Source organism: Sorex araneus, chromosome 1, assembly GCF_027595985.1.
Source record: "Sorex araneus isolate mSorAra2 chromosome 1, mSorAra2.pri, whole genome shotgun sequence".
In the NCBI taxonomy this organism is placed as follows: domain Eukaryota; kingdom Metazoa; phylum Chordata; class Mammalia; order Eulipotyphla; family Soricidae; genus Sorex; species Sorex araneus.
The window spans coordinates 421377575-421388330 of NC_073302.1; the positions used below are offsets into that span (position 1 = coordinate 421377575).

At 36.9% G+C, this 10756-nt stretch overlaps 1 pseudogene; it reads left to right on the top strand.

Moving 5' to 3' along the window:
* The first annotated feature begins 1256 nt into the window (after positions 1-1256).
* On the top strand, positions 1257-2522 carry LOC101553841 (serine/threonine-protein phosphatase 2A regulatory subunit B'' subunit gamma-like; annotated as a pseudogene).
* Positions 2523-10756: the final 8234 nt, after the last annotated feature.

Sequence of the window (10756 nt, forward strand, 5' to 3'; positions counted from 1 at the left end):
TTATGTTATAATTTAATGTGTCTTTATTTTTTAATGTGTCATAATTCTGAAGGCTGGAAAGTCTAATATCAAGTTTCCAGCATGGTGAAGAACTATGAAATCTCTCTTTTTAGTTGACAAGGAGGGTAACTTCTAGCTACATCCTCACAGAATGGAGGATATAGCTGTTCTGGTATCTTATGAGAACATTGATTCCATTCACCAGTACTTCACTCTTATGACCTAAAGCCCTTGAAAATTTTAATACTTCTTAATGCTATCTAGTGCAGGTTAAGACTGCAACATATGAAGTAGAGGAGGAACAGCATAAATAATTAGTGGCCAGCACACTAAATATGATGCCTCCTAAGATAGACAACTCTTAGTTTCTAAATCAAAGATAGCTTCTCCTATCATCTGAAAACTTAGTAGGCTATGAGCTAGTGTTTTGGCTTTTGTTTTGATTTGATTGAGTTTTGATACAGCACATCCCTAATCTTATTGGCTTCTACAGTCCAACCCTGGTAATATTGTGAAATTATAAAGTAAATAAGACCAGACCAAAAAATATAAAACATTTACTTAGCTCTCACCAATCTCAGTTGGGCATTTGTTGGTATCTGGAAAATTCTTTTATCTAGCTTTTATTCAACTTCTGGTACTTTTCTTGCCCCTAGCTACACATAAGCTTGAAAGTAGTGGGGTTTTAAGAAAACTATTTTAGGGTTAAGAAAATAAGTTATTTTGGATTCTGTACTGCTTTTAAGGTTTAATTTATTAATTATAAAAGTATAATAAATATATGAAGATATTAAATTTCTAGATCATGTTTTTATGTAGGTACTAAAAAATTCCTTGTAGTAATTATTCTCCAAATATAAAAACCACTAAGGGATATACAATTTATTTTGTCTTTTTAATTATCATGTTATCTATTTCATGCACTATGTCATACATACTAGCCTAACTATTATAAAGTTCCTGATACTACAAGAACTTAAGAAAAGATACATCTAGGAATCAAAATAGATTGTTGAATATTGATTCAATGCAGCATATCTGTGAGAACTTGGCCAAATTGTTTATTTCTTTGTGCTTCCATTACTTAGAAAACAGCAACAACAACAACATACAACAATAGCAAAAATCCAAAAATCATATAGAAATAAGAGCTCTTACATAGTGAGAGTTTGTTACAAAAATTTAATGAGCAGCTGGTAGGGACTGGAATCAGCCACTAGTAAAGAGTGAACAGCACTGCAGCACAGGAGTCAGCCATGAATTGGAACGAAATCCTTCACCAGTGGCTTGTGACACCCAACACTAATCCAAAGTATTCCTCCAAATGGAAAGGAGGTGGAAAAAATACACAAATGAATTTTGTAAGACCCTTCCCCACTTTTATTATAGACTTCCAGCTAAAGATGAAGTTTTATGACAGAAATTGAGCTATCTTTCTGCAAAGGAAAAGCAGAGCACTGTTAGATAATGAATTACAGAACTTATGGTTTTTGCTGGACAAGCACCAGATACCACCTCTAACTGGAGGAGAGGCAGTGATTAATTATGAAAATTTTCTGAAAGATGGTGGAAAAGCTGGATCAAAATGAAATTAGTTTTTTTACAGCAAAAGTTTTTGCTAAACTCCTTCACACCGATTATTATGGAAGAATTTCTACCATCCACTTTTTCAATTATGTCATGAGAAAGATGTGGCTTCCTCAAATAAGAATAGGACTCTGTTTATATGATGTTGCTGGACAAGAGAACCTTCAGGAATCAGACTTAGAAAACTACATCGTTTAACTTATTCCTACTTTGTCACAATTTGATGGACTGGAAAAATCTTTTTTATTCCTTTTATATATGTATGGCCCTTAGGAAGTTCTTTTGAGATTTTCTAAGAACAGAGAAGATCGAAATTCATCACATTTTAGCATGCAACTTTCCAGATGATCTATTAGAGCTAACCCATGAGAAACTATCCAAAGAGATTCCAGAAACATGGGGTTTTTTGCTTCTTCTTCCCTAAGGATTTATGGGCAGTATTTGAACCTGGCTAAAGATCACAATGGCATGCTCAGTAGTGAGCTTTCCCATTACTGAACAGCAACATGGCCAGTGTCTTCTTAGACCATGTCATTTATGATAGAGAAATGGATTATAAAACCTACCTGGATTTTGTTCTCGCATTAAAAAATAGAAAAGAGCATGCAACTCTTCGGTGTATTTTCAGATTGTTTGGTATAGAGAACAAAGGTTATCTAAATATTTTATCCTGTCCCTTAATTATTTCTTAAGGGTCAAATAGGGACTAATGAAAATCCATGGACAATATCCTGTTCCATTTTGAGATATCAAGGATGTAATTTTTGATATGTTAAAACCAAAGGATCCTTTAAAAAATTCTCTTCAGGATTTAACTAGTAGCGATCGAGGGAACACAGTCAGCACCTTTCTAAAATGGCGTCTGGACTTAGGAGAACAGATAAGCCCTTGTTGCAAATGACGGTGAGAACTTGGCAGACCTTGGTGATAAATGATCTTTCAAAGACTGGACTATACTCCTTAAGATAAACTCGAATGCAACGTACCAAACCTTGGTTCACAATCATTAGAAAAAACAAAGGAAACACTTCTATGCCCAGGAAACACAGCAAAAGTTCTGGTGATTGAAATTTTGGCTGCGTTTGTTTGGATGTTATCAAGATTAAGTGCTGGTTTAAGAGGTAGTAAACTGTGGTTCAATGAAATTCCAATACAGCAAATGTGATTTAGTAAGAGAAGGAGTTCACTTTAAGTCTTCTGAAATAAAGAAGTTTTCATGGAATAATTCTGACATGAAGTCATTAAGAATTTCATTATTTGAAGGATAGTTTAAGTTATCCTCTAGTTATTTGATCCTAAATCTAGTTGTAAAGTAGGCATATTAAAGATTCATTAGAGCTATTTTGTTTCTGAATTAGAAGTATTTAGATATGTTCCTTTCAATTGGTATACAAATTAATATTTTATTTAGTTTTTGTTTGATGGCCATGCCTGGTGCTTCTCAGGGCTTACTCCTGGTTCTGCATTCAGGGGTTATCTCTGGTGGGTTAGGGAGAGCATATAGGATGCCAGGGATTGAGTCAGTGCCAATGGTGTGCAAAGAAAGTGCCTTTTCTGCTGTATTACCTCTCTGACCATATAGGAAAATATTTTATTTAAAAGCATTAGTATCACTTTATCACTGTATCACTGTCATCCTGTTGCTGGTCGATTTACTCCAGCGGGTGCCAGTAACATCTTCATTAATCCCAGCCCTGAGATTTTAGCAGCCTCTTCTTTCCCAATGATTTGTGGCTCTTTCTGGGTCAGGGGAATGAGACCTATCATTACTGTTTTTGGCATATCGAATACACCACGGGTAGCTTGCCAGTCTTTGCCTGAGATATTCTCAGTAGCTTGGCAGGCTCTCTGAGAGGTGTGTGTGTGTGTGTGTATATATATATATATATACACATATATATATAAAATTCTATATAATTTGTTGCCTACTGTCTGAACTCCATCAAATATGGTGTGTTAATTATGGAAAATGGATAGGTAGTGTCATATAATGTCTGGAAAGCTGCCTGGAGCATGGAGGTAGTTGGGTAGTGGAGGTCAGCTGCCAGGGCTGGATTTCTTGGGATGGGGAGGGTTCTCACCTGCCCCACCTCTGGGGTGCCCCAAGTGAAAACAGCCTGGCTGCTGTTATATGAGCAGTTGCAATGTAAACTGTCTAGTATATTACCTAGAACACAGTTATCACAAAATAAATATGGTCTGTAAAATCACTGCTGTTAATGTTTTCATTATTTAATTTATAGTGGTTTTTCAATAAAACAACTTAGTTGAAGTTAAAAATAATTTATCTTCCTCAAATTGAGGCCATTTAATGACAGTGATGATGACTCATGAGTAGATACAATGCTATTATCCAAATGGTTACATGTATAACAGTTAAAAGTAATCTATTAATATTTATACTGGGAAAATAGATATAAAATGAATATGGGCTCTGAATATAAAATGTTTGATCATGGTAAATTATATCTTTGGGAAATAGTTTTATTTAATAATTCCATTCCCTAGTCCCATAGTTCAATTTATTATTTCTGTGAACTCATTTTCCGTATTGTTTCTAAAAATAAAAACATTTAACAGCTAGTGAGAACCTTCATAATACATATATTTGAAAATCCAATATAAAGTACAAAATCAAGTTACAAACTCTAAAATCATTAATTATTGTCATTTATTGATATTCTTATCTTGGGCTGTTCTTTTCTGTGTGTGTGTTTTAATTTTTTATTAGTCAATCACTGTGGGGAACAGTTACAGAGTTATAAACTTTCGTGCTTGCGTTCCAGTCACACAATGATCGAGTACCCATCCTTCCACCAGTTCCTATTCTCCACCACACTGATCCCAGTATCCCTCCCCACTCCCCCCCACCTCCCCCACCCCCCACCCCACCCCACCCAGCCTCTGTGGCAGGGTATTCCCTTTTGTTCTCTCTCTCCTTTTGGTGTTATGGTTTGCAATAGAAGTATTGAGTGGCCATCGTGTTTGGTCTATAGTCTACTTTCAGCACACATGTCCCATCCCGAGTGGGTTCTCCAAGCACACTTTACATGGTATTCCCTTCTCTATCTGAGCTACCTTTTCCCCCAGCATGTGAGACCGGCTTCCAAGTCATGGAACAAACTTCCTGGTACTTATCTCTAATATTCTTGGGTGTTAGCCTCCCATCCTGTTACTTTATATTTCACAGATGAGTGCAATCTTTCTATGTCTCTCCCTCTCTTTCTGACTCATTTCACTTAACAATTATCATGGATTGTTCTTTATGCATGTTTATTTATAAGTGAAAAATTTTGCCCAAATAGTGGCTGGAGGATCAAAAGATTATTTTCCTAACTGGAATGGGAGGTTCATATTTCTGTCATTTGTGTATGATAACAGTATTTATTAGGAAAGTGTCCATCTATCCATCTATTATCTATCACCTTTATGTTCTTCCTATCTTTATGGACTTTATTTTTAGATTAAAATTTCCCTTTATGCAAAAGAACAGCTCTTAAAATAGAAATATTTTCACATTTAGAATGAAAACATCAGATGAGTTGATACCAAACAGAGTCAAAATAGATCTATTTCACGTCCCTTAACTCCCAACCTTGTAAGTTATTAGAAGCACAAAACACAATGAGGGCTTAAAATGTATTTAACTGATACCATTATGATGTCATTGGAAAAATATATGTGATAAACAATAAAAAAAATAAAATTCAACTTTATTGCCTTATTTTCTGTTAAATCCTTTTCATTCTTGTCACATTGAATGAATAGGACAATGAATTTTGTGAGTCTCCATTTACAATTCTCCTAAAGGGATATTCATTTTACAATGTCAAAAGTGAAAGGAAAACAAATGATTTTTTTCTTTTACAATGGCCCACTTTAGATAGTGCCAAAAGGCCATTTCATTTGTATAATAATTTGTAAATTTGAAAAATGCCCTTTCTTTCCACTCTGTTCTGACTCCAACCTCACAATCAACGGAACGATATGAGCATGAACTCACATGAGTATGAACCTTCATCTCAAACCCTTACTTGTATTTTTCACTTTACTGATACTACATGGGGCAAAGTGTAATTTCCAAGCCTATGATCAGTGTGACCCCTCCAAATCAATACAATGTTTTGAGGTGAATTTAGAAGTTTTATTACAGGGAAAATAGAGGCAAATAACTTGTGCTTTTTTTATTAAGTTTGTACAAAAACAAATTCAGCTTCTGCTACAAGAATTAAGACTTTCATAAATGTATGCTTTAAGGTTTTTTAATTGATCACAAAATATCTTCCTTATTATATAGATTTTATCATTGTTTCAACTGACAGGGAGACTTATTTCAGGAACTGTGTTCGGACTTGTCTTGTGAACTTGAAATTGTGGTCCTTCATCAATGGTTTCTCCTCATGACTCCCTGTGGACAAATGCAGAACCTTCAAGAATAATGGTGGATTTTTCTTTTTTAGGTGAGAAGGGGTGTACACACAGCTAGGCTAAGGGCCTTTTCCTGGCTCTGCCTTCAGGGATCATTCCCGGTGGTATTCATGAGAACATATATGGTGCCTGGGATTGAACCTGTGTTGGACACATGCAAGGCAAGTACCTTACCTACTGTACTATTTTTCCAGACCTGATACCTGATTTGAAGACAGCTCTACATAAAGCCATCTTTACAAAAAAAGATATAGGTCATAACTTATAGTATGAACTTCAGCATTTGAATGGCCCCATGTGGTGATTTGGGAAGAATAAAACATCTTGTGAAATACTATTGAGAATGACTAACAAGTCCAGGCCAGGAACAATAAACACAAACTCCATAACTTTTTCCCTACCCCCTAATTTTCTGTTCAAGTATTATAAATTCTCTGACTTTTACACATTTTTTATGAGAATGGAAACTGATCATTTTTGCATAGAGACTATAGCACAAGGTAATAGTAAAATAGGATGAAATTTCTCATCACCAGGACAGTCTCTAAACAAAATGACAGGGGTAGGGAGAACACTGGGATATAGTGGAGGGAAGTTGACACTCTGTTGGGAGGGGTGATGTGGGAGATTTTTTGCCTGAAGCCCTGAAATTATCAATATTATAAATCAAAGTGCCTAGAATGAAGTTTAAAAAAAAACACAGAGCACTGTTATGAAGTAAACAAATAGAGTGTTAGAAGGGAAGGATGGGGCTGGAGAGATAGCACAGCGGGTAGGGCGTTTGCCTTGCACGTGGCCGACCTGGGTTCAAATCCCAGCATCCCATATGGTCCCCTGAGCACGGCCAGGGGTAATTCCTGAGTGCAAAGCCAGGAGTAACCCCTGCGCAGAGCCAGGTGTGACCCAAAAAGCAAAAAAAAAAAAAAAAGGGAAGGATAAGGATACGTTAAAGTAGTCAGATAAACCTTCCAAAATCCATATACTGGGGAAAAATCAACCATCAAAGAACAGAGAAAATATGTCTCAAAAAGATAAAAAGCATCTTCAAACCTGAGATAGGTAAAAGTTTATCGATACTTAGAGTCTTAAGGCTAGTCAAGTGGCTAGAGTTTAACCTGGAATAAATCAAGGAGAATAGTAGCTCAAATATATAAGTCTTGGCGGAAATACCATATTTAGAATCTCATTCTAGTCTTTGTTTAATGAATAATTTTATAAATAAATTTTATGAATAAAAAAATAAGTTTTAAAAGCACCTAAAGAGCATTGTGCTTTAGAGTCCTGGTAGTCTAATTTATTGTCTATGTTCTTTCAACATTTAGATGATACTATTTGGCCCAGGAGTTTGAGGCAAAATTATATAAGATAATATATGTATAGCTACTATTAAACAGTTAATATCTAGTAAGCAGCCATTTTTCATTAGTCATTACTGTATAACTACCAAGAAAACTCACAAGAGACATATATATACATATATATATATATGCCTATACACACACACACACACACACACACACACACACACACACATAAGGCCAGAGGAAGGCTAGTTATCCTAGCCCCAGATTTCACTGGTAGTTTCCTTTATGAGTCCCCACATATGTCATTCTGAGGCCTCTTGAAGGCATGATTGCTTAGTTAGAGAAGTAAGACAATTGCAGAAATGGAAGAGTTCAAGGCCCATAATGTCATCAGCATGTCAAGTCAGCTAGTACCCCTTCAGCCAAAGCAAGGCGCACAGGACCCTCAAGCCAAAGGATAGAGAACTCCATCCTGCTTGCTGTGAGTCCCCAGCAAAGCACAGGCCAAGCCTTGCATACAAATATTTTGGATAATTTAATTTCCTCCAAGTTATTGTGGACATTAATAATATTTACATTTTCTTGAGGTGGTTATAAACATGGAGACTTAATTAAAAATTAAAGAATATTTACATTTTCTTGAGGTGGTTATTAACATGAAGACCTAATATATAAAATAATATTCTATTCTTGAATGGAATCAGACATTGTTTCTTCTAATTTGAAAGTTTCCTGACCATGTTTCTGATCCATTCATTTATACTTTTGGAAATTAGTATTTTATTGTGATATCAATGATCACATTTATATTTTCCATTGAGGAGCATTATTCTTGAATCACTGATGTTGAAAATCATTCCACTTAGAGATAAGTATCAAGAGGAGTACTTCACAGCTTGGAAGCTGACCACACATGCTAGGTGAAGAAGCAGCTCTGATAGAGAAGGGATCACCAAGCAAAGGGTACTAGGTGGGCCCACTAGGGATGGGAGATACAGGCTGAAAATAGACTATAGACTGAACAAGATGCCTACTTAATACCTCTGTAGCAAACCACAACACCCAAAAAGAGAGATCGAGCAAATGGGAATGCCCTGCCACAGAGGCAAGGTGGGGTGAAGGGGACAGGGTGGGGGTGGTGGGAGGGATGCTGGGACCATTGGTGGTGGAGAATGGGCACTGGTGGAGGGATGGGCACTCGATCATTGTATGACTGAAATGGAAGCTTGAAAACCTGTAAGTCTGTAACTTTGTTTCATGGTGATTCACTAATTAAAAAAAATGAAAAAAAATGTAGAACCCAAATGTAGAACTGCACTGTAACACTGTTGTCCCATTGTTCATCGATTTGCTTGAGCGGGCACCAGTAACGTCTTTACTGTGAGACTTGTTATTACTATTTTTGACACATCAAATACACCACGGGTAGCTTGCCAGGCTCTGTCTTGCGGGTGGGATACTCTCAGTAGCTTACCGGGATCCCTGAGAGGGACAAAGGAATCAAACCCCGGGTCAGCCAAGTGCAAAGCAAATGCCCTACCCACTGTGCTATCGCTTCAGTCCGACCCAAATGTAAGACCTGCCATTCTTTATAACTCATTTCTCATACATGGGCCACAATAGCCACCAATACTGGAGTAACAGAGTCCATTTAATTGTCTTTAGGAATAGAATCAAGCTCAGTTATCAGTAAGTCTGTGTTTAATCTTTCCCCAGTAACTTCAAACCACTCAGTGTCACTTTACAGAAGAGAAAATGAAAGAATGGAGAGTCACACACATGAGTAATAACCATTAGGAACTGGAACACTCTCCACACTCTATTGGGGGTTAAGGATACTAAAATACATTGTAGAGCTATTACTGATGCAGTCAATTCAGCCAAATGGTCTCCTATTGTAGTGCCATGCTGGCTCTGGGAGCAAGGCACCAGACTGCCAAAACCCATGTCAGTGAACACTACACTAAAGCTCTCTTCAAAGAAACACTAAAGTTCCAGAATGAGAGAGAGCTGAAAGGCTGTCAGGAGACTAAATGATTACCTCTCCCACATTGCTTGCTTTTACGTAGGAGATTGGTGTGGGGAGCGGGATCCAATAGAACCTAAAGTGAATAAAATTGCCAAGTTTAGATTTGACTTTTCATTCACAGGACTTTGAGGGACTGTTTATTCCAGGAATGGAAATTAACTTGATTTTATAAGGTACTTAGCTAGAATTACTCTATGCTTGATCTCAGTAAAGATGCTGTTAATTTTCATTTATTCCCCAACCACGAGAGAGAGTAGAAAAATTGGCATCGTGCTGTTTAAATTCTAATTATGTTCAAGGAAAAACTTGCCTACTTGAAATTCTCCCCGGACTCTATTGCCCCCTCACATGTTCTTTCTTACCACGTTCTAGTCCAGAAATGCTTTTAAAATACAAAAGTTCTTTTATGCTGAGAAGACAAAGATATCTTTGTGATTGCTGAGGTTTTAATAACTATTTTCTGAGAGGACTAATTGATAGTTTCTGTTTCGGTCTGCTATTGTCATGATTTACTTCCCCTCCTTCCAGAGCAGGAAACACACAACTGAAGTTGTTCTAATAACCTGGAAACTTTACAGAAGAAGAGAAATGTTATTTTGTGCATATTCTCAACTAGTGCGTGTATGTGGTATGGGTATGTGTGTGTGTTTCATGTGAGTATGTGTATATGTGTGTTGGGGGAGGGAAAGGGTAGTATTTAGAGATGGGAAGACCAGCTAGAGATGAAGTCATGAACGTGCAGAAAATACCGATCACCGAATGAAGAAGACACTGACAAGTCATTTGAAAGATTTCGAATTTTCTCCTCAGAACATTATGAAGTTTGAGAAATTCCTTGGGTCCTAGTGGAATTGATAGGTAACAGAAGATTCTATGAATTTAATTAAGCATTTGTTCTGGCCTTAAATAGATGGGCGACAGGATTAAAAGGGGAGTGGGGGCAGCTTAAAAGAACTCTTGGGGAAAGAGTTTCCTAAACAGGAGGAGACAGGAATAATAACTCAAAAGTTCAAGACAGCATCTGTGGGAGGGAGCGACAGTGCAGGCCGGGTAGGGCAGTTGCCTTGCATGTGGCCAACTTGGATTCGATTTCTAGCACTACACATGGTTCTGCAAACCTGCCAGGAGGGATCGCCGAGCATTAAGTCCTGAGTGCAGTTGGTATGGTCCCAAAGCAAATGGACAAACAAAAAAACCCCTAAACCAACCAAACAAAAACCCAAACCAAAAAATAAATTATACCCCTACACTCCTGCAGTCTACTGAACACATTAAACTTCAAATACACATGAAAAATATTCATTTTCCCTCTTATATGGTAGAATAAATATTTCACAGCCTTTTAGGGAATGTTAAATGAGACACTATACTAACATGAGACACTATACTAACATGCAGAACAACATCT